This window comes from Misgurnus anguillicaudatus, chromosome 6 (assembly GCF_027580225.2).
Source record: "Misgurnus anguillicaudatus chromosome 6, ASM2758022v2, whole genome shotgun sequence".
NCBI classification, from domain to species: Eukaryota; Metazoa; Chordata; class Actinopteri; order Cypriniformes; family Cobitidae; genus Misgurnus; species Misgurnus anguillicaudatus.
The window spans coordinates 15,679,944-15,706,840 of NC_073342.2; the positions used below are offsets into that span (position 1 = coordinate 15,679,944).

Consider the following 26,897-nt stretch of genomic DNA (forward strand, 5'->3'; position numbering starts at 1 on the left):
TACACCATAATACTTTATTTGCAACATTATCGCACTTTCAGAGTCAGTGAAAAAGGCCTGAAAGCAGAATCCAATCTGCCTGCTGTCTGCTTGGTCAGTGTGTGTAAATATATGCTCCTAACACTAAACCCTGACAGAGAGAAATATAACCGTGTGCTCGTGCATTGGCTGGCCAGAATACATGGCTACGTTTCATTGGCCCTGCCGGTCAGCTGACAGGATGCTGTTGCTTAGAAACATTGTTTCCTACCAAAGCAAACCTTTCTCTGCAGCCCTGCTGGTCCAATCAATGTAGCCACAGACTGACAGCGTAAATCTGATGCCGTTTTTCAAACATTGTGTGCCGTGTTGACCCCCCCAAAAACAAATTATATATATATATATATATATATATATATGACGCAGAGTCTTAATTGTTAAGTGGCTAATTATTATATAAACGTTACTGATAAATTAACTATTGCATACACAGTAAATGCATAAAGATTTTAACCCAACTAAATGTGTCATTGTTTTACATTGCCGCCTCTCGTTTGAAATAGTTATGATACTTACAATAGATGCTATACAACACATTTCTGCCTCGTCTTTAAGTATCAAGCAAATTGTAATTCCGGTTTCCGTGGAAACCTCTCAGTGGCAAACAATGGATGAGGGGTAAAGGACAAGTGCAGTATGCCGATCTTTCTTTTCTGGATGTTTGTGTGTGCGTGCATGCACGCAAGACGCCTTGTGTGTGATATGCGTGTGTGCGTTTGTGTATTATGGGGGAGGGAAACATCCTGGACCGACATGGTTGTGTTCATAATGAGTGTGTTCAGTGTATCATGGGACTGCTTGCATCTCTGTACAGTCCTCGGTACAAACCTCCGACTGCAGGGCATGCAAATCAGGTGTGATTTCAACACTCTCCGCTTCATACTCGGGCAAAGTTTGCTTACTGTATATTCCCTTTTTTGAGATGTGTGTGATTCGAGCCTTTTTCAGTCGCTGTTTGTGCATTGAGCTAACTTAAAGGATAGTTTTGGACACGTAAGCCGTGTTGGTTTAAAGCAACAATGCCGCATCTCACCAGACCTTGAATTCAGATTGGAACATCAACAAAAAGATTTTCACTCCACGAGAGGGTGAAAATGTTCGTTTATTATTTGCTCCTATCGGCGAGTGCCTAAAAACGCCTTTTGTCTTGTATTTCTATAATTGCAGGCACTCTCCTTTGCTCTGGGAGCCCTGTTTTTGTTGTATTTTTGCTTGTATGGATCTCAAATCTCAAGCTTTTACGGGGCTCCCGGGGCCACGCGAGAAGAAGGCAGGACAAAGTCTGAGGCTTTTCGGTGGTATACGGCCCAGTTTAGGTCAGCGGAGATGGAGCAGAAGTTTGGAAAGAAATGATTTCAGCGTTTCATCAAAACACACTCTTTAAAGCGAAGCAAAGAGAGGTCAAGTGCAGAAACCACACTCAGGGAGAATTACCCTCTCACCCCTTAAGAAAGCTAAGGGAGATCTCAGCGGGGAGGCCCGAGCGGCGCACCACGCCTGCGCCAAAAAAGCCGGCCATCAATGTGCGGCGGCAATTTCTGCCACTTGAAGATCATAGGTGAAAGGAAATTGATGAGCACTTTTCTATTATTAGTGTCAGTGAAGGAAACATTAATGTCAGGGGAACTTGTCGAGCCGCCTCTGTACTCTCCACCCATGTTCCCCGAAGGACTTTACTTTTCTTGCCAGATGTGATGTGGCGCCACCGCTCGCATCCGCTATACATACTCCTTAAAAAACGGTGAACGGCTAAACGCTGGGAAAACAATCTTCAGCGTGATCATTAGCTGATTAGCACGGTTACCTGGAAAGGCCGCACCTTCTGCCAGGTAATCAGGGTTTCCTCGCAGGGGCTGCTGAACAGATGCTGCTTCTCGCTAAATACAATGAATTACTTATGGCCCGCTTAGCTAAACAAGGATTCGCTCTGCGCAGGTTTGCATAACACCGATACGGACATCTGTCAGTGTGACTTTTGAACCGCCTGTGCCTCTGCTTGGCCGGTAACCTGACCCTTATCGCTGCGGCGTCAGGCTGTAGGGTAGATTAGGGCCACAGGCATACATAGATCTCTTTAATAAATAATGTAAACAGCCCCAGGTGACCCTTAAAAGTGGGCGACTTCCTCCGTAATAGCAATAAATTGATTATGAAAGTCTATTAAGTATAAAGTCTATTAAGTTGCTTAAGGGGATAGTTCACTCAAAATTGAAATTCTGTCAGAATGATTTTAGTCTTATGTTGTTATAAACATCTAAACATTACTTTGTTCACGAAGATATTTTGAGGAATGTTTGTAACCAAACCGATCATGAGCCACAATCACTTCTATAGTAGGATAAAAAGAATACCATGGAAGTGAATGGGGACTCCGATCGGTTTGGTTACAAACATTCTTCAAAATATATTTCTTCGTGTTCATCAAAACAATGACATTTATACAGGTTTGTAACAACATGAGAGTGCGTAAATGATGACAGAATTAAATTTTTTGGGTGAACTATCCCTTTAATGGGTCTTTGTCAGGCTGTATGCACCTTTTTTAGGAATCCAATGTATGGATCGGGACGCAAAGGTTTATTACCACTAAACTGGTAAAGAAAATAAAAGTAATAAAATTTACATTTTCTAATGTCTTTTTATTATTAGAGAAAATGGTCAAAAAATTGTCTTTAAAATTGAAAAGTTGGTTCATCTAAAAATATTACTTCAATTAGTTCAGGATTAGTCAGGATTAATCCAGATAATTTACTCACCACCATGTCATCCAAAATGTTGATGTCTTTCTTTGTTAAGTCAAGAAGCAATTATGTTTTTTGAGGAAAACATTCCAGGATTTTTCTCATTCCAATGGACCCCAATGGACCCCAACACTCAACAGCCCCAATGCAGTTCAAAATTGCAGCTTTAAAGGACTCCAAACAATCCCAAACGAGGCACAAGGGTCCCATCTAGCGAAACGATTGTCATTTTTGGCAAGAAAAACAAAAAATATTGACTTTTAAACAACAACTTTTCTTCCTCCGGTCATGTGACGCACCAGCGCGACCTCACGTAATACGTCATCACGTCAAGAGGTCACGGATGAAGTATGCAAAACTACACCCCAGTGTTTACAAGTGTGGAGAAAGAGGACTTTTCCGACGTTGTTGTATGTTGAATGATACTAATTAATGTCTTTTTGTCAGTTTATTGTTTAAAATGGTCCGCAAATGGTCGTTTCATATACAGTATGTAACACGTGACCTTTCGACGTCAGAAGTTGTTGTTTAAAGTGCATATTTTTTATTTTTCTTGCCAAAAATGACAAGCGTTTCGCTAGATAAGACCCTTATGCCTCGTTTGGAATCGTTTAGAGTCCTTTGAAACTGCAATTTTAAACCATTAAAACTGTTAAGTGTTGGGGTCCATTAAAGTCCATTAAATTAGAAAAATCCTGGAATGTTTTCCTCAAAAAACACAATTTCTTCTCGACTAAACAAAGATAGACATCAACATTTTGGATGACATGGTGGTGAGTTAATGATCTGGATTTTTTTTTAAGAAAATTGACTAATCTATCTAAAATTTTTCTCCTAACGTGAAATTTTAAGTTGAATAAACTAAACTTTTTAAGGTGTTACCAATTGAAATAATTTATCAATTGATCAAACTTTTTACAGTGTAGCTGTCACCAGGCGGTACTCTTTCAAAAAGTACACATTTGCTGTTATAAAGAGTGCATATTAGTACCTCAGAGGTACATATTGATACGAAATGTATACATATCTGAACCTAAGTGGTACATATAAGGACCTTTTTAAGGCAAGGCCCAGTGACAAGGGGAAATCTTGGGACATTTTTTGGCAGTGTACTGTGCATTATTACGTTACAACACATGTTAAGGCCTTCACTGTGTTTTTTTTGCATTACTGTATTGTTTAGCATGTAAAGCAGCTGTACACCTGAGATGGCATTGTCATTTTTAAAAGGCAACTGTCATCCCTCCAACAAATTGGATCTTAAATTGGCTGTTTTCCATGCATGCATTTCCACAATTACATTGTATACCAAACGCCAATTTGCGTGTATTGAGATTATTGGTTTTAATTAATTGATCGCAATCTCCATGATAAATACCCTCTTAATTTGGGCTTTATTACCCACATGTCATTTGTGTGTTGTACCAGCAAATATACAAATTAATATTAATTACAAAGGACACAATTCATAAGGGAGTCTCCAAACACTTGTGCCTTCAAACATGGTCTTTGTTAAGCGTTGCCATCTCAAATTTAATCCGAGCATTAAATTGTGTAGCTAGTATTGTTTACAAACCATCTCGTGCATGTGCAAATCCACGATCAGCAAAAAAGCACACGGCTCTAAAATCTACCCCTGCCGAATGAAATATACAATATTACAGTTTCTGTACGGTAACCTCTGTCATACAAGCAGCCCTATTCCCCAAAAAGAAAAATTAAACAGTGCTGAAATACAAAGACAATCATGCAAATGTACAGTAGGATGGCACAAAAGGCCTCACAAAACAACATGACAAACCAAACATTTTAGTCCCAGAATATTGCACTGAACATAATAGACGGGACAAATAGCACATTTGTTCCTGAAAATACACCTCTTGTGGCTTTTTGCAAGCAAATTATGGAAATTTAAAATGGCTGTCTGCGCTTCCTTGCAGCTGGGATCTCCTAAGTGGATAAAATTCATGTTAAGATAAAAACATAATTTCCCAATTTCTTTGTTGAGCAAAGACAGCATTTTAATCCCATTTATTATTGTGAAGGAGATTCTGGCATTTAAAATGGGTCCATCTTATGAAGCACACAAAAAGGTGCAGACTAAAACAGGAATGTGTTAAATTTAACAGGAAAAGAGGTTCATTTCCTTAGATGGGGAAATATCACAAATGACAAGTGAAATGTTGCTTAAATAGCCAGAGAGGAAGTGCACAGCAGCATCTGTTTGGACGTATGTAACACATTTTATCAATACGCCATTTAGATGAACTTATACACTTAATAGACTATAAAGTACTCAGATGTTTGTAAATAAGTATAGATGGCATTCAAATGAAGTCAAAGCGAGAACAGGGCATCTCCTCTGCGGACTTATCAGTGTCCTTTCCAATTGCATAACATCTTCACTTCCTCAGCACAGATTGAGGACTCACATCGATCTCACTTACCGTTAGGTGTCCATTTAATGAGCTCGGAAATCAGCAGCCTGGATTTATCACGACCTAAAGGAGACGAAATGTTGTGCATGATTCAAAAAAATCAAATATTCGTCTTTTTGAGGAACTGAATGCTATTTGAACAAGGTTTTCATTCACATAGAAACGCATAGTTTGCGCGTGGCCTGAGGTTGAGCGATGAACCAGATTTATTTGTTAAAAGCATATTTAATTGTGAGTAAAAAATACGTTTTATAATTTTATTAAGTAAACAGTTAAGCACGTGTCATTTGCTTATCAAGCACGTGCGCATTTGCACAGCACGTTTATTTTCTGTAACTTGCAATTGTATAAAAATAATGTCAAAATGATTTTTAGGCTATCTATTATATACACATTTTATCATGTGTGCAAGCTATGATCAAAATGTTGTAAAAGCAGCAGAAGACCAAAATTAAATATTAATGGCGATATAAAAAGCGGATTGCAGTAAGTTATTCTGGATTTTATTTTTGCATAATTGTAAACAACTAGTTGCACAAAAATCCCCTGAGGATGCTTCATATTTTCGTTGCTGTTAAATGTTTTGCCAATGTGCAGCGTATTTACTTCGTCAAACATGCAAAAGAGACTGTGTACTGCTGCACTGCCAATACATCGTAATGGAATCGCAAACATTATGTATATATACACAGACTAAAATGTGCGCGCGCGTGTGTGCGCGCGCGAGAGAGATAAGGAGAGAGAGATTGTTTCATATAGGCCTAGCCTATAATTAATTTGATCAATTGTTTATTGTAACACTGTGGTCATGGCAAGCCCACAAATGAAACAAACCATTTGCTTCATGCAAAACTGACCAAACTGACTAAAGTTAAAGCATTTCATGTTAATCTTAAAGCTTTACATGCCTTTATTTTCCATTCACCATAAATTATGAGTTTCGAAATAATTCTCATATGTTGTGAACATGTATATCTTGCAATGCATAACTATATGATAACTAAGCTAATCAAGGACAGTGTAAATATTGATTCAATGTGTATGTACAGAAAAAACACCACACTGTTTTTTATTCAACACAAGCCAAAGTATCCTCTGAGGTTGTGACTAGACAAATCTACAGATGCAAAAGAAAATCACGATGCCAATTAACACGCCGCGTGCATCCCAATCATGTTGTGCGTGGGTGCGCGCTTTACATTTTTAACATTAATTACGTGTTTTTAATCTTCTCAGTCTTTCTTATGTGATGATGATATAATGATTAATTTATTTATGTATTTATGTATATGTTGGTAATCGACTCAACAAACAAATAAACAGATAAAGCATACTATTTTTAATATATATATAAAATTAATGTTAAATAAAAAAAACAGAAAGAAAAAAATCCAGATGACTTTTATTATGAAGGTCGACGTTCTGGGTTTTCTAGCATGCGGTGACGTCATAGCGATCCAGAAAATTGACAGGCCACCTGCAGGGACGCAGCAAGGCTTTAAAGGGACAGGCATTGGATGCATGGGATGCTTTTGTTACGGCACATGGCAAGAAGACAGGCTGTCATCTTTAGAGAAGCGCTCTCCGCGTCTTCAGCAAAGCGCATCGGCAAAGACACGTAAGGCATTTTTATTTGACATGTTTTTTGATACGGTCGAAATAGGTTTTCGTGAGATTTAGGTGGGTGGAGGGTGTCAGCCAAAGATAAGGTGGTGAGAATAGAGTTATCGTATGTTTTTTCTGTGTCATATAAAAAAATCCAACCGCCCTAGAAAATCAAAGCTGTGGTATAATCATCGTTAAATTAGCTTTATGGGAAATTAATACAAAAACATCATTATATGTTATAGGCTAACGGGTGGTAAACAATTTTGTGTCAGAAATGGTTTGTATGTGTAGGCTATATCAAAATGCAACCTCGATGATTTCAATGTCATGTCAATATGTATTTTTATACAAAATGCGCGTAAAATATATTTCGTGAAAGTTAGTGAGAGAATAAAGAGCTGTTGGTCCCGATCAACAGGTAGCGGCGTAGTCCGCGTCACTTGTATTATTTTTGTTAAAATTTGCACGTCAAATCTCGTTCTAAAGAACATATTTAATATGCAACGCTTTTAAAAAAAATGTGATTTCTTTAAAGATTTTAAGCCTAAAGGTCAAGAACAGCGACGATTATTCATTCTTAACAATTCTCCTCTTTGCTCTATTCAATCCAAATAATCGCTTTGTACCGCTTAATATGCTTTTGCAAAACTTCTATTGATTATAGAAGAGACGCCCCTGCAAGATACACGATTCCCCATCTGGTGTGTTGACCGAATGACTACAATTAGATTTGAAGAGCTGTTTATTATAGTTATACTTGGCAAATCCAATATCAGAGCAGTCCTCAACATCCTCATCTTTCTGGCGTGGCTAATCATATAGAAGGGTCCTGGTGGCCTTCCCTCAACGTTTAGCTCAAATGTATTCCGATGGCAATTTAATGCAATGAAGTGACATGCTGCTTTGGCAGTACTCCAACCCCTCAGGGTGAGTTCGTGGTCGGATTCGTGCATTCAGCCTATAAGTGGGGAATATGAGAATTCACACATCTCCAGCTGGGCTTAGACAGACAAGATACATTCAACACGCAAGAAAAAGGGAGGCTATTTCTTACACACACACACAAAAATAACTCGCACTGTTTCTTGGTTATAGTTACAGTATGTTGTTTATATAGCGTTTTATCGGGGAAGCTGTATGCATTGCGCATTCTTTGCACAAGTGTGCCTTTTGCAAATTAACATTTTAATGCATTTTTCTCAGACGCTTTAATCCGAAGTGACTCTACATTTTTTCATTATGTGTTCCCTGCGGATGCTCTGACAATTCAGCTACAGACGAATATCATGTTTTTCCTGCAAACATGCTGAACAGTAGTAGAGTGGAAAAACAAAGAGGTGAATGAACTCCTAACACCCTGAAAACAACATGCCTAAAATGCATACATAAAATAATATGCGAGGAAAGGGCGCGCGTAATTAGCTTCCGCCGGATATGCGCCAGGCGTTTGCGCTTCGATCAATTTTCAGCACCACAGTGCTGGACAGCACCCGACCTCGCGCACAGAAAGAGCGAGTCAATGGAAATCATTTTCAACACCACGGGATCAGCACCCGGGACCATTTAACAAATGAATGATTTATTCAGAACAAGACACATTAATTTTAAAACCTCCCTCACATCCATAAAAAAGAAGTTTGCCCCCCTTGATTTCATTAGTTTAATTGGTTTAGTGCTCCTGCAGCTAAAATTGTGGAGCATTATGAGTTCACTATAAAAAAAAAATGCTGAGTTGTTTTTTAACCCAAGACTTGGTGAAATATGGACAAACCCAGCTGTGGGTTTAAATGAACCTATATGCTGGGTTCTTTCAATCAATGGTTGGGTTTGTCCATATTTTACCCAACCATAAGTTGAAACATTCCAGTCTTTTTAAAGTGTATGATACTAAAGAATCACACATAGTGATAAAATGTATAATTTGAATGCACTGTTTGGATAAAAGCTTTGTATAGTAATTTTACAATAATTTAGAACTTATAAGAATATGGTTAAGAGTTGTTACTTTTTCTAAAACGCAGAAGCACAAACAGACGATCGAATGAAACTAAAAACACGAATTTTGTATGTATTTGTCATCTTAACGATATATCTTGAACAGACTGAGGTGTAGGCTGCTAAATCCAGTCATAATTAAATACTTCTTGCGTGGGGCTCAGTGACGAACCACCGAAGCGCGGAGCAGATGTTCAGAACCACCTGTTACATGCTGACCCGTTATCCTGAAATCCTTAAAAAAAAAAACATTGCACTGTTTTATCTCTGAGGACGTGGAGAAAGTCCAAGCAAGTGGCTTTAATTGTAACTTTTTTATTTTGATTTTGGCAAGCCCATCGCATTTTCACTCAGAGATGCTCTGGGCAACAAGCACTTTTCATTAAAAACTATGTAACGCAATCATCTGTCAGGATATTTAATTAAGTAGGCTGCAGGTACAGACCATAGACTAGAAAACATTATATATAAATTTAAATATTAAACTTTTAGCTGTACTCTAATAGCCACGTCAATAAAGCACATTGGACTTAATTTAATTAAATCGGAGGCTCTCATACATCAAATTAATAGGACTTGCACAATAACACACAATCAAAAAGTGAAAAAAGGAAAAAGCTTAGTTTAGAGCAGCAAGCTGCAAACTTATCGACGACTCCTCGCTGCGTCATGCACGAGTAATAATTCGTCGATCACGTGCTGTGGATGCGCTCGCGCGAGCAGGCGGAGGTGACAGGTTGTCTGTGAGCGTCGTGATGACACATTTACACAGAAAAACACTTCCAGAAATGGCAGCCCAAATGGTCCGGTGGTCTGTACTTGCAATGAAGGGGAGGGGGACATTAAGAGCAGGTGTTCAAACAAGTGGATATGCGCGTGTGCGCAATTAATGCAATTACGCGCAGCCTGGTAACGTCAAAATGCCTCAAATACGACGTGTTGACTTATCACGCGAAGGTAAACAAGCCTTGTCACCACTAAACAAAACGTAAAACCACGGTTTTGTATCTTTATCGTTTTCAACAGATGGTTTTTTAGTCGCCAGTGCTTTTATTGCTACAAAAAAAGGCAAACATTATGAAATAACACCTGTGTAAAGATATAAATCTTAAGAGAGCCAGTGTTTGCTTAGTTGCCCAGGGGCATCAGGCTCCTCATAGATGGTGTTCGAGATCACTGCACGCTTCTCTGAATTGGATTTTCGGCTTCAGTGACCTTGGACGTTTCCCTTGTTAATAGATTGCATGTCATTCGTATACTGTTGATCTTTCGGGGTGATATTAGATATTAGGTTTGCCTTCTGTAATATGTGGAATCTACCCAAGACTTGAAGGGCCTTTTAACACTCACTCTCCTCCTCCCTAACCTTGAGATCTTGGCATCTGATGTATAGATGAGCATCTGATGAATGCATCAGAGCCAGAACGCACATGCATTGCGCTGTAAATGTAGCGATGTCAAAACATGACAGAATGTGCATGAAAGCAAAGGCCATTTGGGATTGTGTTGGAAGTGTGAATAGAATCAGGCAACACCAGTGACAGACTAACAGCGAAAGATGCAGGGATGATGTAGAGTCTTGGAGCAAGGTTTGATCTAGCCCAGCTGTCCGCTGGAGGACGGGAGATGCTGGGAATGTTGGTAGGTCGCCAGTGAAGACAGAGTAAGGATTCAGTCCGCATCCATTACAGAATTAATTCAGTAACTGCAGTTGCTCTTGAAAATACTTATTTTCCTATTAAAAGAAAAACAGGCTTCTTCTTACCCATCCAGCCCCTACTAACAGCTTTTTGTGTTTTGAAATGAAATATATCTGTGAAATCCAGGTTTAAGTTTGATTTATCTGATTGATATCACATTGATTTCAATCTTTGACATAACCTTACTCAGTCAATATTAAAGATAATCAAAGTTATATTTTTACAGATTGCTCATTACATTATGTAGGATGAGTAAAATAACGTTAGCTGGGTTTTCACAAGCAGGGTCACATTTTCTAAATAACAATAATAATCACATCATGTTTTTATCATCTACGATGTAAATGCTTTCTGTCTAAGGCAAAATAGTTATTCATGGTCCAGCATTTCCCTCCACGGAGAACTAAGCACACGGATCCCAAGGGGCTAAGAAGCTCGGTTTTCCTCCCAGTGACAGAGTGTCTGTTAGGCCGTGCAATTGAATTACAAAGCAGGAAGTGCACAGGACTAAGATCATCCACATTGAAGAGATTGTGCATGCATGTCGTGCAAATCAGAGCAAGCAACAAACCGAGTTATTGCTATTTATTGCAATAGGTTTTAATTACAGACAAACACGCTAAAGAGACTAAAATGAATGTGAATCGATATGTGCATTTAGGCATTATGTAACCATTTTTTATTTTTATTTCAGGTCTTGGGTAAACAATAGTTGGGCATCGAACAGGTTGTGCGAAGCATACGTAAGTATGAATTTCGTACAAATTTTTACCATTTAAATAGAAAATACTTATTTTTATTTGCACCGCAGTATTAAAATCCTGACCTATGCGCCCACCTATTGAAACAATGCATTCAACCTTTTAGTACCGGTTGCCCTGGTTACGGCCACTTATCAAGGAGAGGTCTTAAAGATCAAACAGGTGTGGTATCCAGTTGCCGCGATCCTCCCGTTGCTATGGACCTTTGTTCGGCGCCGTGCACAGGTGCACGCCAAAGGCACGGAGCGCCGTGAGTGTACACAAAAACAAGATGCGGGGACAAAAAGCATTTTACCTCACCGCTGGTGCTATGAACTGCCCAGCGACCTATCTGTGCCTCAGGAATCGGAATGGGGGTGGGGGCAGGTGGATGAAGGGCAGAATAGGAGGGGGTGGGCGCAGCAAGGGGTCTTTACTCTATCTACTGCTTTCCTACCGATACAAACCACTCCTCGCATCCACCCCGAGATACACCCAGCCAGCGGGGGTCCGACACACACTCCCCCACGCACTCCCCCCGTTCGTTCGCACACAATAGCACAGAGTCACATGACACGGCAACTACATATTGTCTGATACATGTGAAGCGTTGACAGTAGCACAGGATTGAGCGATTTTTAACAAACACTCAATTTGCATGACTGTCTCAACCAAACTCTTTTGATACCTGTAGCAGACATGATGCTGCCCACGAAACCATACCATGCTTCCTTGGCAAAATGTGTTAAATTACATTTTTACCATTTGATTAACAGGAGACGGGGGTAAATGCTAAACATACCGCTGTGTTGTATTTAAGGCGCTGACCAAAACACACAATCGGATTTGAGCTCAATTTGTATGAGGTCATCTGACATCATTGCGACATTGTGCTGTTTAGAAAATGGCAGAATTGATTTTTGCGGCCATAAAAACAAGCTTGGACGATTTGCAGTGGACGTACAATAGATGTAATATGATTGTAGCAAGGGAAAACATTGCCTGAATTGCAGCTTCAAGAAAGAGGTTTCGCAACACGACACGCTGTAGCACTTTCATGAATGAGGCGTCTTTAAATAGACCAGGCAATTTTCGGTGAAGTTCGGTGAAATTTGTAAACCCATCCAGCACCGTTCGTAATTACAGCGAATGAGAACAACCGTGAGTAGAATTATGTGGAGAATTATGATAGACAAACGAGAAGAAACGCTACCGTAGATACCTTCACTTTTACGACTGCCAGTCAACTACAATTTTATTTTTGTCAACACACCTCTGCGAAGCAGATTGGGGGGTGCAGAACAAACACGCCACCTCCACATCTCTCTAATTTCACTGTAAAATAAAATGGAAAAACGGTAAAAGGCCGTTCGACTGGGCTCCTGGGAGAGAACATGTTCAGGTAATTAAATGTAGCTTCACTCAGCCCCCTTGTCAAGGCAATTACCTTAAATCATATGCTCTTACCCACGTTAATTACCGGGAAATCGGTCTGTACACCACCGACTGACAACCACACTCGGGCTCGAACATATTTACAACAATAACAATTATCCTTGGACTGTTACATCACTGTTCAGAACAGATGTTGCCTGTGAATTGTAACTAAAGCTATTAAAATTGAAATTTGGGGGGGGGTATAAAGTGCTCTGTTCCTTTAAACCATGATGTCAGATGTACAGATGTTTCTTATTTTTAAATGTAAAAGTATCATCCGAAGTATTTCGGCTATTTTAGATAAAATTCTTAGAGGATATTTTAATTAATATGAAATATAGAGACAAGGCAAAACTATGTAAAAATTGCAGATTTGTATTAAATTAAAGCCGCAGGTGAAACTTTGTTTGGGTTATTCTACTGAATCAACTAAATACTTCTTATTAAAATGTAAGAAACGACTGTTATATAATGATAAATCTTATTGTCAGTGTCAAAGTACTGCTTACAAATACAATGGAAATTTTTTGATTAGATAGATAGATAGATAGATAGATAGATAGATAGATAGATAGATAGATAGATAGATAGATAGATAGATAGATAGATAGATAGATAGATAGATAGATAGATAGATAGATAGATAGACGGATAGGTAGACAGACAGACAGACAGACGGATACATACTTACCAGTGCTAAACCTGAATTAACCTAATGGATAATTAGGTAGGTGGATAGATAGACAGATGGACGGACAGACAGATAGATACTAACCAGTACTAAACCAACGCTATATTAACCTAATAGGTAGGTAGGTAGGTAGGTGGATGGATGAATAGACAGATAGATGGATAGACAGATAGACTGAAAGATGGATAGATGGAAAGACGGATAGACGGATAGGTAGACAAACAGACAGACACATATTAACCAGTACTAAACCTGTATTAACCTAATAGATAATTAGGTAGGTGGAAAGATAGACAGATGGACGGACAGACAGATAGATACTAACCAGTACTAAGCCAATGCTATATTAACCTAATAGGTAGGTAGGTTGGTGGATAGATGGATAAACAGATACACGTATAGACTGAAAGATGGATAGACGGAAAGATGGATAGACAGATAGGTAGACAGACAGACACATACTAACTTGTACTAAACCTGTATTAACCTAATAGATAATTAGGTAGGTGGATAGATAGACAGATGGACGGACAGACAGGTAGATACAAACCAGTACTAAACCAACGCTATATTAACCTAATAGGTAGGTAGGTTGGGGGATAGATGGATAAACAGATACACGGATAGACTGAAAGATGGATAGACAGATGGGAAAAGATGGAAAGACAGACAGACAGACATAGATAGATACAAGACAATACTAAACCTATATTAACCTAATAGATAATTAGGTAGGTGGATAGATAGACAGATAGACAGATGGATGGACAGACAAATAGATACTAACCAGTACTAAACCAACGCTATATTAACCTAATAGGATGGTAAGTAGATATGTTGGTGGACAGATGGATAGACGGAAAGACAGATAGGCGGATAGACAGATAGATAAACAGACAGATAGATAGATAGATAGATATTAACCAGTACTAAACCTATATTAACCTAATAGGTAGGTAGGTAGGTGGATAGACGGATAGATAGATAGACAGACAGAAAGACAGATAGATAGATAGATAGATAGATAGATAGATAGATAGATAGATAGATAGATAGATAGATAGATAGATAGATAGATAGATAGATAGATACTAACCAGTACTAAACCTATATTAACCTAATAGATAATTAGGTAGGTGGATAGATAGGCAGAAGGATGGACAGACAAATAGATACTAACCAGTACTAAACCAACGCTATATTAACCTAATAGGTAGGTAGGTAGGTGTGTTGGTGGACAGACAGATAGACGGACAGACAGACACTAACCAGTACTAAACCAATGCTATATTAACCTAATAGGTATGTAGGTGGATAGATGGATAGATGGATAGATAGATCAACCTGATCTCACGAATTTCCGTGGCATAGTCATGGAATTTTGTGCTAATTTTTTCCGTGGCATTCTCACGGATCTCCGCATTTTTCCGTGGCCCTGCTAAAGACTGTCTTTTTCCGTGGCATTCTCACGGATTGGTTACACAACTGTTTTGTCCTATTTTCTTACCATTTTCGCTTCGGTTTAGAGTTAGATTTACATGAAATGACATCCCTACCCAAACCCAACTCTAACCCCAACGTCAGCACCAATAGTTAAAGTGACATACTAACGCAAACACCAAATCTAACCCTAAACCGAAGCGAAAATGGTTTGAAAATAGGAAAAAGCAGTTGAGTAACCAATCCGTGAGAATGCCACGGAAAAATTAGCACAAAACTCCGTGACCATGCCACGGAAACTCGCGAGACCACGCTGGATAGATAGACAGACAGATAGATAGACGGATAGACAGATAGATAGATACTAACCAGTACTAAACCTATATTAAAGGTGGATAGATGGATAGATAGACAGATAGATAGACAGACAGATGGACAGACAGACAGATAGATACTAACCAGTGCTAAATCAACACTTTATTAACCTAATAGGTAGGTAGGTTGATGGACAGATAGACAGACAGACTGACAGACAGATAGATAGATACTAACGAGTACTAAACCTATATTAACCTAATAGATAGGTAGGTAGGTGGATAGATAGACAGACGGACGGGCAGACAGATAGATAGATACTAAACCAACACTATATTAAACTAATAGGCAGGTGGATGGATGGACAAATAGACAGACACACAGATAGATAGCTAGTACTAAACTAATCTATATTAAAATCATTAAGATTTGCCACTTTACATGGAAAATGAGGCTTACTGAGTGACTCACAGTATGTCAGAATCCAGGTTAGAGGAGCGTTTCTATAGGGGCTTTGTACTGTAATAGCAGAACTGTGCTGTAAAACCACAGGCACACACAGTTTGCTATCCGCACAGCAGCTTTCTCAACCCCGCCCAGCAGCGCTCAGAGAAAATCAGCGAGAGAGGGCTTCAAGCATCTCTGCTTCCTTCAATAATAGAGAGAGATGGGGAGCAAACAGGAAGTGGGAAGTCACCTTTGTCCCTGTAAGTCACCCGCCTAATCAGCTCAGATCAGGGCCTGCAGAGAGAGGAAAAGAGTGAGAACGGTAATAATTTTAAGGGGTGAATGAACAGACACTTAAGGTGTTTCTGCTATGTACTGTTCACTGGATGTGAAGGGAATCAAATTAAGAGGAGGGTGAAGGGGGTGGTGTGGCAGGGTTAGTGTGGTCTTAAAGAAACATATCGATCATTGATTGCTTTTGGAGAAGATTAAAGCCGTTTTGATGTACCGTAGTCAAAGATAGTCATTATAACATAAAAAGTCTCGAGAATGGGAATTAATGCAATAAAATTAATTATTTATTGCACATTTCTGCTCTTGGCATACTCCATAAAACAGACATCCTTAATGTTTGAGAATCTGGGATCTTGTCAGGTTAAAGTCTCAATCTTTGATTATTACTCATTGATTTCAATATTTGGTTAATATTAAAAGATATCAAGGTTATATTTTAGGGATGCACTGATAGGATTTTTTGGGCCGATACCGATTTAAACAGACAATTTCTGGCTGATGCCGATACCGATATTAAACACTTGTATACAATACTATACAGTTGGTCTATTTGCTAGTTTATGTCTGCATCAAATTATTTTTACTGAACATGGATTGGATCTAATTAACATTCAACTGACCAACATAATAAGAGAGGCACAAATTAACCTAAACCAAATATAATAAGACAGCACGACAACCTTCAAAGGTGTTTTTTGCTATTCAGCATTTGTTTTGTTAACAACATTAACTCGTTTTTTACATATAATGGATTTCTTTATGCAGTTAATTAATAAACAATCGGTATCGGCCTCTCTTGTGCTATTGCCGATATGCCGATGGTTTCAAATTCATCAAAAATCTGCCGATAAATATCGGTGGATCACTAATTTTCACTAAATGTTTTTTCAATTATGTAGGATGAGTTTATGTAAACAGTAAGACTTTAGTTGGGTTTTCACAGGCAGGGTCACATTTATCTTTTAATAAACTAAGAAACAAGAACAGATATCAAATTTGAAAAAAGCCTGTTTTGTATCGTGTGCTTACTTATATACTTGTAAACATTATCTGAATTAATTAAAATCATTGAGATTTGTGACTTTACATGGAAAATGACATATTAATAGTTAATGCCTGAATAATTGCATTTATTTATTTTTTAGCAGTTAGTCATTACCGACGTAGTGCATCTGCTGTGGAACATTTCCATTTAAACATCTCAATCTGACTCAAACCCTCCCCTGACAACATTTCTCTTCACTAACCGACGTCATTATCTAGCTCCTTAGCTCCATAATCGTCCGCCCTAATGCATATTTTAATTGTTTTCTTCAATACCTTTCTTAACACATGAGTTGATAAGGATAAAAGTACCATTAAATGCAAACCTCTTCATCTGCCTGACCAGCTATTCGAGGTCTCCATTAGCGAAATACGATAAATCCGTCTGACGTCTAAACTGTCATGTTCCGGTGCCTATAAAAACCTTGCTCAACAATCCAAAAAAACGAAGACAATTGATTTTCCTCTGCCAAGAATGACTGTAATAAAGTTTTACAAGCATGACGAATCTCGGAGGTTATGATCTATGCACACGCTCAAAAGAAAAGGATTTTTCTCTCTCGGCTTTAGACAAATGGCTACGACAGAATAATTGGACATTAGTCTTAATTCAGATGTTATAGAAGCTGAATTGAATGCTTGCTCCTCTTGGCTGGACACCGAGCTTTTTCTCTCCACGCGCCACATTTCATTTTTCTAATTGTACTCGGTGAAAAGCGGGCATGCTAAAGTGAAAAGCATAATTTAACGGGCCCTAATAAAAGATTACTATTCAACATAGGGCCCATTATTTTCCAGCTGGACTCCCGACCGCAGACAAATAGGAATGGTACTTTCACCTTTTCCCTTTTTTCTCACTTGCTCCCACTTCTCCGGTATCTTAAGTAAACGTATAAGTGCATGCGAAAACCGGTTCGTCTACTTAAGGAAAATTGAAGGAAACCAAGAATAAAAGAAGGCTGGATTTTATTCATATGAACCGAGGAGCCTATTATAGCTAATATGGTTTTTTTTTAATGGGAAAAACCATAGTTGATCCGAGCTAATTTCCCGTGTGCGGCTTGGGCTCTGAAAGTAATCCATCACCTCAGTATGAGGCAGTGCCGGAGAGCGGCCACGTCTCTAATGAAGCTCTCCTTCAGAGATCTAGAGAATCGCGCTGTCAGTCTCCGCTCAATGCCGTATCAAACACAATGGTCCGCCGATTGTTGCTTTCTCTTTGTACGTGCTAACCCAAGCAGGGCCTTATACAAAATGAATGGGCCGATGTAACCCTAGATTTGACGGTCCCCTCCCGTCCCAAAACACCTGTCAGTCACGCTTTTGTTGTTGGGTACAGGTGAGTTTGACTGAGTACGGTGTACATGCTGTATGTATTTTTGTCTGAGCTCAGCAGAGATGGATGAGGAAAAAAAACGTGCTGTTTGCTTTGCGCCGCGTGTGCCGTGTCACCGGTTGAAGTGTTGCTCTGATCAAATGAGCACCTTCTTTTGGACTCCATGTCTAAGGAGGGTTTTCTACCGGATTTTTGTTGCTTTGTAGGAACCCTCCACCCTCCGGCCTGAAAGAAAAGAGAGTGTTTCTTTGGCAGAGAGGGGGTCACACTTCACTCGGCTGTGTCGGGCGAGGAAGGTAGAACTAAATGCACTCAGGCATCCTTCTTGAAATGTCACTATCAAAGGTCTAGGATGCGCGTGCACTCGTAGAGAGGTTTTTAGCGAAATTACGTGCTAGCCGTAAGAAAAGGACAGCTTCCTGCGCCTCTCCTTGCTGGTTCTTTATAGTGCATCGATCTGTCATCTCAAACTGATCACTTCATTATTTCCCAAAAGGCCGGCGTTAGGTGGGATTAGGTTGTGGGCATGCTTAACCGAGTGCCGTGCAGTTTATGGCAGGCTTTTATACCCAAGGCTGTTAATGTTAATTCAGGGAATGCAAACAGATCCGGCTGGAAATATATTGCCGCTTTGTTGACCGTAATTTTAATTTGTGTAATTATTATGTATATTTAAACACACTCACATACATATATACATTTCAGAACATTTTTATTTATATATAAATATAAAAATATAAATAAATAAATATATACACACATGTAAATGTTTCTTAAATACATACATGAATGTGTGTGTATTTATATATACATAATAATTACACATAGCACACACACTTGTATATTATGCTCAAAATCACTTTTATTTTGTATGCGATTAATCGTGATTAATCTTTGCCCAGCACTAAATCACAGAAAAAGCAACAAAAAAGCACGCAAACTGATTAAAATTCTCCAAATATAATTTTATAGTGCACCGTTTCGACCTACAGGTCTTCAGCAGTCACAATGTTTTTTCTGTGCTACTCATAAATTTAATTTAATTTACCCACCAAAGTGTGATGCTGCAGATTAAGAAACCAAGTGGTCTCTTAAATATTTACAATCGTATACTTTAAATTTTAACTAAAATTGTAGTTTTTGAAGAATGCGAAAAGGTCTGCATCTAAACCAGCCAAAGCTGGGTTCAATGAATAATTAATATTGCTGGGCAAAGATTAATCGCGATTAATCGCATACAAAATAAAAGTAATTTTTTGCATAATATGTGTGTGTGTGTGTGTGTGTGCCGTGTGTAATTATTATGTATATTTAAACACACTCACAAATATATTTATACACATTTCAGAACATTTTTATTTATATATAATTTTTTAAAATGTATATATAATATAGAATATATAAAACTATAAATAAATATATAAATATATACACACATGTAAATGTTTCTTAAATACATACATACATGAATGTGTGTGTATTTATATATATACATAATAATTACACACAGCACACACTTGTATATAATGCTAAAATAATGCTTTTATTTTGTAAGCGATTAATCGTGATTAATCTTTGCCCAGCACTAAATCATAGAAAAAGCAACAAAAAACATGCAAACTGATTAAAGGTGCAGTGTGTCATTTTTAAAAGGATCTCTTGACAGAAATGCAATATAATATACAAAACTACATTATGAGTGGTGTATAAAGACCTTTTTATAATGAATCATTATGTTTTTATTACCTTAGAATGAGATGTTTTTATCTACATGCACGAGGGTCCCCTTACGTGGAAGTCGGCATTTTGTGCCACCACGTTTATACGGAAGCCCTTAACGGACAAACATTTTTGTCTCCAATGATGATATGTTTTTCCGGTGGCGGCTAATGTAGCTTCTCTATGCATTTCAAAAGCGAGGGGTGAGCAGTGGGCTGAGCTGTTGGTTGAAATTCGTAACTTCACCACTAGATGTCGCTAAAATGTACACACTGCACCTTTAAATGCTCCAAATATAATTAGTGCAAAATTCCGACCTACAGGTCTTCATCAGTGACGATGTTTTTTTCTGTGCTAGTCATAAATTTAATTTGGCATAGTTTCTGTTTTTTAATATAGGCTAGGTTAAAGTCACAATGAGAGTGAGATAGCGATTGTCTTATTATCCCCGTATATGTCCAAGTGAAAAGGCTTAGGGCGGGACTTGAATTCGTCCATCGAGAATTGATTGGATTGTTGGAAATTGGATCATTTTGCTATCTGCTAATCGCTGCAATCTTTTCCCGGGCCTGGCCCACCCGCCATACCCCATGACCAGAACTAAAGAGAGATTGTTTCGAGGAGGAGATGAGATTAGCATTTTTGATTAAAAACAATGAAGCTCACAGATAAGTCATTTGTAAAAAAATACTACAATTTCATTGTGACTATAAAACCTAATATGCAGCTTTCATAAAATCACGTAAAGAAAAAAAATCTATTGATGTGCATCATAAAGCCATTCACAGCCAACAGCACTATACTATAATTCCTCACAAATACACTTATTTCTACCTTCATCCATAAATCTACATGTAAGGTTTTACATCTTGGTCCATTCTTTATTATTCACACCTAACCAGAACCCTCCAGGCACACCTGTTATTAAAACTAGAGACTTGATGGCTGAATCATCTTTCATTTTGAGCCTCATCGCACCGAGCACGAGGTTGCCACAGTAGCCTTCAGACACGGGCGACATTTTGGAAGGTGTGTGAAGTATTTTCGGTGGAAAGGGCAGGTGCGCTTTAGGTAATACCACATTATGAGCTCGCAGAGTCTGGATTTTTCTGGATTCAGCAAGCTTTGGTTTAGGTTTCTCGTGAAGCAAAAAGCACACATGTGGAAGGAAAGCATCAGGTTATTCAATTCAGTTTGAGCTTTTGTGAATTATGTGCAAGACATGCTGATGGTTTTAGGACATATATTGGGAAAGATTATAGAAAGCCTTAAATCTTGTCTCATTCCAATAAAAATGACATTGGGGACTTTATTTAGGAGTTACCATTGATGCCTCTGTTTATCTCCTCAGAGTAACCACACATCACCGAGAAGATGTTTGGTCGTGGTCTGGGACGCTGTGGAAGACTAGTGATTTTGTTGTTGTTCCTTCTACTTTCTGACAACAAGTCACAGTCTACCTCAGTGCCCAGGTCGCTTGACTAATGGTCTGGTTAAGCGGAGGTCACGTGACCAGATGCGTTTGTTTTCACCTTCATTAAACCAAGCAGGTAAGCCTAAGCAACACCGATAATGAACTGTGTTTCGGACACGCGGCTTTTAACAATGCATCTGATTAACTGGCTTCGGTTCAGAAAATGTTACGTCTGAAATGTTTAATAAATTAAGTGTTAATTTTATTTCTGCTGCATGTAGCAAATATATCCCTGTAGGACCAGATTGCACGAGGCTGTTTTTTTCCTCGACGAAGCAACTTAAGGCTGATGTGGTCTTGTGTAGGAGGGCGATATGTTTCAAGGCCTCGAGCTCTGAGCTGATCTTTTATTCATGTAAACCTTGTACAGTTCTGATGAATCAATTATCTTGATGCAATTCGCTTTTGTGTCGTCTGTTACATGATATGCATTGAGTATTTTTTTTTTATTTCAAACAGATTAAAAGCATCGTACTAAAGCTTGTCTGAACTGACTCTTTATTATTTTATTAAACAAGGCGCATGTTGCTTGCACACAAATCGAAATCACTCCTGTTGCTTTATTAATCAAATCATCCGAGGTTATTAATCTAGTCCCTCTTAATTAACAGGCCATAGATAGGTGAATTGCAGCGTTTGTAATGGCATTGTGCACATGATGGATACACACAGACCAATAAAAGCCTTTGGTAATGGCTTCGCTGTGACTATGAATATGCATTAGCCCGGCGAATGATGAACAATGAGAGTGGGTGTTACCTTCAACTCTCACCAAACGGTGTAGGATGTTGCCGTGGCAACCACCATGGCAACCCCGCGCTGAATTACTAGGCTCGGCCTTGAGAGGGGCTGTTGTCGACAATACTCCCTGCCTGCTTTTATCATGCTAAAACTATGGAGTGCAGTAGGTTATTACGACTCTATTACTTTAAGAGTAATTCATTTAATAAGATATCAGTCCTCCTCCCCGAATAAACAGCCCATTCAGGGTCAGGACGAACCGGGGATTGATCCGCGTGAACTAGTTCACTGTTATTCAAAGGAAAATGGTTTGGAGAGAGAGATTTTCATTTCCAAATGATGCTTCACATTATGATCAAATCTTTTCCTGGGATTCGACCCTGGTGATGGGTCAAAGGATTTCAATTACTGCTGCATAAGCTCTCAACATCCAGCGGCTGGTTTAGATGAACAGAGTTCAACAGGTTCCTCGTGGCATAATTTCCAATTGCACCCATAAGACCTCAGACAAATATTTTAGAGTAAACATAGTTTTCATTTGGAAACACACAGTGCCCCCTGTAAGGTTTTAACCCTTTGGTTCATCAATTATTAAATTAGTAGAAGAAAAATAAAAGTAATATTATTTGTTACCAATTAATTTTCCTACAATTTTTAACAGACTTACACTTTAGCCAATGTACCGTCATAAATAAAAGCATAGAACATAAACATGGCAGGCATTAAAATTATTGGGAGTGTCAATAATCACCCATTGCAGTTTGGATGAGACGCCACACAGTAAAAGCTTTCAAAAATCAATAAGCATCAAATGGTAACAGTTTGCATTTTCATATATATATATATATATATATATATATATATATATATATATATATATATATATATATATATATATATATATATAGCAAATGTATAATGATCATATAAAATTATTTCTCAGTCTCTTTATTAGAATACAACCAAAAAATACAGGAATTCTGTATGTAGTATTAAAAACAGTACAAAAGTATACACCTAAATTAAATTAAATCTTTCTAATTCTAATCGAATGACTTCAGGGCTTCAGTCTCCTCAAAAAAGCTCAAGATGTGTTTCGTGCCAAGAAAAGTCACACTAAATACTGACTGATGCCTGAATAGACATTTAGTTCTGAAAATTGTTTTGTTTTTAATTTTGTGTACATATTTCCTGTATTTTCTGTTTGTATCTTAAAAAAAGATTACAAAAATTAATATGGATAGACATTAAAACGTTGATAAAACAACAAAGCTAGTGATGGTGGCCTAAGACTTTTGCACAGTACTATAAATATATATAGCAGAAAACAGGTTAAAATGTTCGTTTACATGTACATTCTACATATTCTGAACCGAACGTCTGCGCAAGCGCACAGCCAGGGTTGCCAGCTTCGCCTATCAAACCCATCCCCATGGCCATTCAAAACTAGCCCAAAAGAATCCCAATGACTATTCACAGTCCAAAAACCAATAACTAATGAAGGAAATTCTTTCATCTTTAACCCGCAAGAAAAAACAACAACCCATAGAAACAGTTTAAACCCAAATCTGAACTTGGAAAAAAGCAGAGGACTTGGCAACGCCACCAAGCGCGCGGCAACTGTCGTCGAGTTCACGCTTTATCTCTTGATAAATGTACAAAGCTTGGAGAAAGTTGTTCTTAAGAAGTTTTCAGATATAGGCAAAGAAAACACACTTTTCAACAGGCACGACGCTATTTTATTGCTTTATGTAGCCAAATGTAATGAAAGTATACATGAACGCCGTAGAATGTACAGCGCGTGACCCCATTACCTTAATGGGTTGCCATTGCATGTTTCTATGACGAGAACTATGTAAGACGTAAATATGAGGTAAATATAAGACGTGAACTTGAGCACACATGTTCTGCGCATGTGCACAAGGTATGTTTGCATCCGATTGAGAAAATACTACGATTCACCCGTTTGCATGCACTTTTCTCCTGATGATCGGATCGCAGCCTACACCACCCCCTTTCAATACGATCGAAATTTGCATCCGATCGACCTCAATGGTATTGATTAAGGTGTTTACATTAATGCTTTTCAATACGATCGAGCCATCAATACGATTACAAACGGATTATTTGTTTACATGTTAACGTACCTATAGTCTCTTCAGTAGAAAGGCTGGAATCGGGCTGTGGTTGTGCAACAGCGCCCCCTGCTGTACAAAGACAGGTGGTGTCATTCTCTATGGGTCAGCTTCGGCCAAGCTTCTTAAAAACAAACCTGAGTTTACAGTAACGCTAAAAGCATTATGTAAGGACAGTTGGGATTTTTGATTATTATAATATGAAACTATAAAATGTTTTATTGTGCAAGACGGAACCTTCAGATTCGCCAGCGTTCAGAGACCCTCAGACAGTTTATCACAAAATAAATCGAGATCATATTACCCTAATAGGGGTTTATTTTGACACGCGCTTAAACAACTGGACACGAAAGGTTAATCTAAAATATTTTATTAGCCTATGTTGAACAAATGCAAACGGTGAAGCACACGTAAAACGGTCAAGTACCCGGATAAGAGTTTAATTCATTCTAGCGGATTGTAATGTTAAACTCTAAATACTGTCCTATAAAGTGTTCATCCGAGGCGCTAAATATTTATTCCATGTCACAACGCCAATGCGATGTAAGGGAGAGAGATCACAGATTAACACGAGCCAACTGCACTTCCTACAGGACAGCTGCCACGCGCGAGTGAGCGTGCCCACCATCTGATGCTGAGGACGATTACAGGAACACGGAGTGTCATCCGTAACATGCACATGCACAGATCACTCTTTACATCAGTGTCATGAGACTGACAGTCATGATTATGAATCAAATTAATTTTGTAATCTATATAAAACAATGCACGTGTTACATTTGGCCTATGACGTAGTTACAACAAGCATCAAAAGACATTGTTGCAAAGCAGCTTCACAGAAAATGCACTAGACCAAATTTGTAGAAATAAGGAACATAAATTAAAGACACAAATGAAAATAATAAAATACATAGAATACAACTATGAATGCAACAAAAATGTGAATATGAATGCAACAGCTATACAATGAATGCAAATATATGAAATTATCACTCATTAGCTAAAGGTCGCTTTTTGTTATCATTCCTAATATTCTCTGAATCTATAAAAACGTATACAATGGCAGAGGAAAAAGTAAAGATCAATCACTTTTACACATACGCTGGAAGATTTTGATCTGGAGGACTAAACGTGGTACATCTGGCTTTGTTGTTAATTTGAGTTTTGAGCTCCAAGAAAACATGAATTTACTGCTGAAATACGTATGACAATGTGGTTGCCGGAATTGGTTCCATGCATGAGCATCTGCTGTTCAAATAATGTTAATATGGTGCTGATAAAACGTTTATCTGTATGTATCTGTGGAAGTAACTACTGTACGATCATGAGTCCTATAAATTTTATATGCATAACCTTAAGAGTTTAGAAAGCCAGAATCTCTAAATAAGTATATGAATATTATGTTAAAAAAACTGAACAAAGCTTTTGGAGATAATAATTTGGTTAAAGAAATGTAACAAAAAAGATTGTGAGACAAATGTTTCGGAGAAAAGTGAACTACAACATAATAACATTTCCTATAATTAATAAATATTTAAAAGCCCTTCATTATTCTCTATAAAAACAAAATCTTGCCTCGAGTCTGCCAAATTCATCTGGCAATGCATTTCCACAGAATTCACCTATGGAGCGGAGCTCTGGAATTTATGTTCTATTCAAAGTGTTCATTGATTTCACTAATTTAGCATTGATCATTTGACAGCATGGTTTGAAAGCCTAACAATACTGCTAAAATTGCATATTAAAATTTCTGTTTTCCCTTTCATCTACATGGTCCCTGTTAGCAAGGACACTCACTGAGTTAGCCAACAAATGAATAAGCTAATGCTTGCCAAAACCGCCCTTCCCATATCCAGTATAGTGCTGGAAGAAAATATGCAAATTTAACGGAGTAACATGTTCACATGTCTAAGGTTCATCTTACATTATTTACATGGTTGACATTTGTAGCACTGTGTTAGTAGCGCAAAAGGTCACGGTTCGAATCCAGGGAACACATACTGATAAAAAATGTATAGCTTGTAATGCACTGTAGGTAGCTTTGGATAAAAGCATCATTCAAATGCATATGTACATAAAAAGGTATACATTTATATCTAGGTGTATTCTTTAAAAGGTTTAAAAGTTTTTTTCTGCAAATTTCAACAACTAAAATTCTAAGGACTAAATTATAAGGGTGGGCTCCTGAACATCAATACATTAGTGGGCCCTAACATGGCATTAAGTCATAACATAAATACAGACTTCTGACATTTTTACTGCTTTGTTGTTATAAATACAGTACTGTGCAAAAGTCTTAGGCCACCATGCTACCATTAGATGTGGTGTTTTTGCAATTGTATAGTGATTATATATTATTATTTCTCAGTCTCTTTAATAGAATACAACCAGAAAAAACAGGAAATGTGTATGTAGTATTAAACAGTATAAAAGTATAAGCTAAAGTAAAGTGTCAAGTATTTAGGGTAAACTCCCTTTCCTCTTGAGCAGGAAACTGCAGGATCTCTTAAACCTAAATAAAATTAAATCCTAATTTCTAATACTAATTGAATGACTTCAGGGA

At 38.0% G+C, this 26,897-nt stretch overlaps 1 protein-coding gene across 1 annotated transcript in view; it reads right to left on the reverse strand.

The window, feature by feature from the left end:
- Positions 1–26,897, reverse strand: part of det1 (DET1 partner of COP1 E3 ubiquitin ligase) — a 38,404-nt gene that overhangs the window by 10,253 nt on the left and 1,254 nt on the right. Inside the window, exon 2 of the mRNA XM_055192062.2 lies at positions 15,616–15,885. The gene's annotated coding sequence lies outside the window, so the exon portion shown is untranslated. The remainder of the gene's footprint in view (positions 1–15,615; positions 15,886–26,897) is intronic.